At 36.0% G+C, this 5,430-nt stretch overlaps 1 long non-coding RNA gene across 1 annotated transcript; it reads right to left on the reverse strand.

The window, feature by feature from the left end:
* Positions 1-3,245: 3,245 nt before the first annotated feature.
* On the reverse strand, positions 3,246-4,938 carry LOC116875672. Its single transcript, XR_004384241.1, has 2 exons — positions 4,887-4,938; positions 3,246-3,478 (listed from the first exon to the last, which is right to left on the reverse strand). It is a non-coding gene; the product is annotated as an uncharacterized LOC116875672 (long non-coding RNA).
* Positions 4,939-5,430: the final 492 nt, after the last annotated feature.

Raw genomic sequence — 5,430 nt, forward strand, 5'->3', positions numbered from 1 at the left:
CCTGGAGTTTTTGTTTCTGATTTTTGTAGAAGTCTAAACTGACCAAGAGGGTGGTTTTGTAATATATTCTTGCTGTTCTCCTAAGAGCAACAGAATAAGGGAAGGATAAAATTTCCAGAGACAACAGAAAAGTAGAAAATTGAGAGGTGGGATGTGGGTGATGGGAGAGAGAGATGTCCACAAACCCGGGACAATTATTTGGGGGTGATAATACTTGGAAGCGCAGAGAGCAATGACTATGTGATATACCTTCAAAGGCTGGATTCTGGGTCCTAAAGTCCAGAAGGACTGGAAACAACAGAGCTCATAGCCTAGATGGCTTTATAGACTGTACAATGAGCATCTCAGCAGGAGCAAAAGGTAGACTGCTGTCCATCATAGATTTTTTTCCTGCCACTCTGACTGTATGTCAAATACTAGAACTTCAGTAAAATCTGGGTTAACAGACTGGATATCTTACCCATCTGGCTGAATAAGGATACAGAATGGGAATTAACCAATATCAAGAAAGTAACAATATGTCTAAGACACGTGAGCAACAATATTTTAATCTAACATGTTGAATTATACACATATACATTTTATATTTCCCTCAAATGGTAGATTGCTATATACTAGCTATGAAGTATTTCAGCACTCAACTTGCATATCTGTAAGGGATAACTCTGATGAAATATATTCCAACGATCTCATTTTCCTTAAAAAGGACTAAAATATATCTAAGGATGCAATCAAATAAAACAGATTAGAGAAAACCACTATATAGAGTAAATAGGTAAGGATGAGAATTTGAATAAACAGGATGCCAGAGCCTGGTAAACTTAAAAAAGTAGGTAATAGAGGCACCTGGGTGGCTCAGTGGGTTAAAGCCTCTGCTTTCGGTTTGGGTCATGATCTCAGGGTCCTGGGATCCAGCCCCACATCGGGCTCTCTGCTCAGCAGGGAGCCTGCTTCCTCCTCTCTGCCTGCTTGTGATCTCTGTCAAATAAATAAATAAAATCTTTAAAAAAAAGTAGGTAATAATTATGAGTGAAATAAAATACTGATTGGAGAGAATAAAAAATTACAATTATAGTAGCTCTATCCCATTCACATTTGTGGGTAGGAACTAGAATCTGGGTTAGTTGGATTACATTAATATTAATACATTAATATTAATATTAATACATTAAATATTTTGAAGAAAAAGTTGTTAATAAGGTTTAAATAAGGTTCTTAGAGGGATGGAGGAAATAAAGGAGAAACATAAATTAAGACTTTCATAGAGAGATACTGCTACTCTCTAAAGATTTCAGAAAAAATACTGAATTTAGGAAATAAAAATGTTGTGATAGTATACATTTTATTTATTTTTGAAGCATATATATATATATATATATATTTAGATTTATTTATTTCAGAGAGAGAGGGAGTGTGTGTACAAAGCAGGGTGTAGGGGCAGAGGGAGAGGAAGAGAGAATCTCAGGCCGACTCCCAGCTGGAGCCAGATACAGGACTTGATCTCATGGCCTGAGAACATGACCGGAGTCAAAACCAAGAGTTGGATGCTTTTTTTTTTTTTTAAAGATTTTATTTATTTATGACAGAGATAACACAAATAGGCAGAGACAGGTGCAGAGAAAGAGAGGGGCAAAGCAGGCTCCCCGCTGAGCAGAGAGCCCGATATGGGGCTCGATCCCAGGACCCTGAGATCATGACCTGAGCTGAAGGCAGAGGCTTAACCCACTGAGCCCCCAGGTGCACCTAGAGTCAGATGCTTAGCCAATTGAACCACCTAGATGCCCCTATATTTTATTTTTTGAAAACTGAAGCAATATTTTTAAATATTATGAAAATAATGAAAAAGTTCTCCGTGATTGCATAGTAGCAAAGGTATTAGCCTATAATGATTTCTCTTTTCCCATTGATTTTTATGTATTCATGCTTCATAGTTTCCATTGTTCCCTGGGATATCCATTTCTAGTTGATTACCTCCTAACAAAAAGTGTTTTCAATAATTCCCATATGATATAACCTTTCATTAGCTTCAAAAGTAGTTTTTGTTCTTAGAATGTTGCTCTTTAAAAAAGAGTTGTCCAAATCATCTCCTTCATACCTTTGAGAAACATATTCCTCTAATTATCCCTGCCCCCTGCCACTTCTGAATGCAAAGTCCTAAAGAGTTTCCATGAGCATAATACTGTGGCTATTTAAGTTAGCTAAATGTCAGGTATTTCCATGTGATGACCCAGGTTCATATTCTTACAATTCACCCCAAATTTGAGCGTTTCCAGAGAATTGATAGGAAGCATTCAACTAGAGTCTGTTCTAAGGAAGGTCTTTGTAATACATTAGGTAAGAAGTAGTAGAAGGTTGATGGTGTAGTTTCAGTTCAAGGCCTATCTTGGGAGCAGGCATGATTCTGAGTACTGAAATAAAGTCATCCTCCTGGCCCAGTTCCCAAGGACTCATGGCTGAATACCAGAGTAAATCATAACTAAAGTTTGTCATTTTATTATTACATTCACCATAAAACTTTGAGAAGGCTAACTATCACAATCATTGGTAATCACAACTTACCAGTGATGTAAAACAGCAATAAATTGACATGTCACATAAAAAAAAAAATCTTAGCATTGGAGGGAAACTCAATAAATTGATTTTCCTGGGACTTGTCTTCTGGCTAGGAAGACATTATTATAATCAATTGTAAAATGGGGATGCATAATGTTTTATGCTTCTAAATAATTATTTTAATTTGTTTCATGTGTAACAAGTGAATGATGTTAGTTTATATGTGACTGAACAGAGGTGGATTATTGGCAGTACCCTGGAACTTTCTTTCTTTCTTTCTTTTTTTAAAGATTTTATTTATTTATTTGTCAGAGACAGAGCACAAGCAGGGGAGCAGCAGGCAGAGCAGCCAGAGGGAGAAGCAAACTCCCCGCTGAGCAGGGAGCCCAATGTAGAACTTGATCCCAGCACCCTGAGATCATGACCTGAGCAGAAGACAGACGCTTAACCAACTGAGCCACCCAGGCATCCCTGGAATTATCTTTCTGAGTGAGAATGAAAATATGTTCACAGCAGAGAGGGCACAATTGAATAAAATGGTGCATAGGGTATTTCTCCTAATTAGGAGCCAGATATAATTCTAGGTATTTCTGCCAATCTAAACCTTTCCTAAAATTTTCTTCACCATTAATTTCTTGCTTAATTTCCTCATTTAATTTACTGGTCTTTAATTAAATTATGCTGTTTTTTTACTTCTCCAGATTTCCTAAGCAGGCAATTGCAGTAATACACATTTGTAGAATGGTGCTCATATTCAGCTCTGCCACAGTGGAAAAATAGTTGTTGAGAGTAGGTACCTTTTATTTCCCCTGATTTCACAGGTCTTGCACCAGCAGTCACAATTCCCTAGAGGCACTGCTTCTTTTCTTTGCATCCTGCAACTCTTCAGGGCTGTACATCCAAGTGCTCTGGCACTACATGGCATCTGAAGAATACAGAGTTGATTCAAATAAACTTCAGTAGGGAATAACCCTAAATACCTTCCTTTAGAGAAATCTACTGGGTGAAAAATAAAATTGAATGGACATAAAACAGTAATTCCTGGATTATATACTAAATGCTTATATGTATTCAGATAAATCTGCTTTTTAAACACATTTTGCTCTAGACTCTTTCACCAGAATTATAATTCCTGAAATAGTCTAGCTTTCTCTGCCCCCCACTTTAAGCATTAGGCTGTATTAATAACAAGAAAATTATGACTCTTGTGTGTGATCATGCCTAATTTTTTGCACAAAGTATTTTATTTTGAAAAACCATTTCCTTTAAGATGAAACTCAGAACATGCACATTTAATACTACATGTAGTTCAACAAAAAAAGACCTTTTTCCTTCTTAGAAAGCCCTTTAAAATTATAAACATGATATAAATGTCCATGTGTATATTTGTATATATATATTTCTTGTCTTACCAACATTTTCTTCCTAATACTAATAACGTTATGAAATCTTGTCTATTTTCTCCCTCCTCAAATCTCCAACAGCCTCCTCTCCTCACCTTCTGTTGATGAATCTCATTTTTTATGTCATTGAAAACTCCTATATTTTGTCACAATCAAATGTACCAATGTTCTTCCCTTGGTTCCATTCCTGCCCCATTTCCACTCCCAGCATGCCTGGCAGAAGTCTTCCTTAGAGATCTTCTTTTCCCACTCACATGCAATGGACAGACCTCTCAGGCTCAGTGCACATGACGATAGATACTGATAGATTTCTAATGGGTGATTTATTTAGACATAAGTAATGGGAGTTCAGGTAGTACAGTGTTAAACCAGTGGCAGTCTCTTTCGTATCATTATTCTTGAGCCAAAAGTAAAGAAAAAATCAAGCCAGTGCATCGCCCTGGGAAAGTCTCTAATGTTTCTTAAACTTCTCTTCCTAATGTCACTAGAATTAAATACATAAACCTGGGCCCTGGTTGGCTCAGTGGGTTAAGCCTCTGCCTTCAGCTCAGGTCATGATATCAGGGTCCTCGGATAGAGACCCGAATCAGATTCTCTGCTCAGTGGGGAGCCTGTTTCCCTTCCTCTCTCTCTGCCTGCCTCTCTGCCTACTTGTGCTCTCTCTCTCTGTCAAATAAATAAATAAAATATTTCAAAAAATACATAAACACAGACATACACACACACACCCATAACTCCCAAAATACATACTTTCTATAAATAGAAACAAACCCAAAAAGAACACGCACACACACACAAACACACACACACACACACACACAAAGCTTTTGGGGTTGGTCTGTCAGCCTAAACCAAAATCATTGTTTGAAAAGAAAAAATGTTATAACAAAGCACATTTACACTAAAAAAAAAAACAAAACTATAAGTTACCTTTCATCATTGGAAACAGAACCTACCCCTCTTTCTTCAGGGTCATCTAAAAAATTATAGATGGACTATATTTAGAATATATTAGACTATATTTGGAATATATTTAAGTATATTTACAGAAGTATTTTACAGTGGTACAACTGACAAAAAGCAAATCCATCTTTCCCTCTAAAATAGATGATGTTTTTACGCTACAGATCATGATGAAGATGATAATGAAGATTATAGATACAATGATAACTGATTCTCTCTAAAATGTCTCACTTTTTGCTTCTTTAAAGATTGCACTTTAAAGATTAAAAATAACAAGTATAGCTATTGACTAATCTTACTAAGTTATATAGTGTACCATGGCATTCATTAAACAACTATGAATACATTTATAAATTAGCAATATAAGCAAAATATTGACCAATTTTATAAATAACTGTAGATTAAATATAGATAAAAGTTCTGTGAGATCCAATGAAATTTCTCCTAATACCATATCATTATTCAACCTCTTCCTGTAATATTACCATTTCCTCAGTATTTGTTTTAATTT

The sequence above is a fragment of the Lontra canadensis genome, unplaced genomic scaffold (genome assembly GCF_010015895.1).
Source record: "Lontra canadensis isolate GAN:19392208 unplaced genomic scaffold, GSC_riverotter_1.0 scaffold42, whole genome shotgun sequence".
Classification (NCBI taxonomy): domain Eukaryota; kingdom Metazoa; phylum Chordata; class Mammalia; order Carnivora; family Mustelidae; genus Lontra; species Lontra canadensis.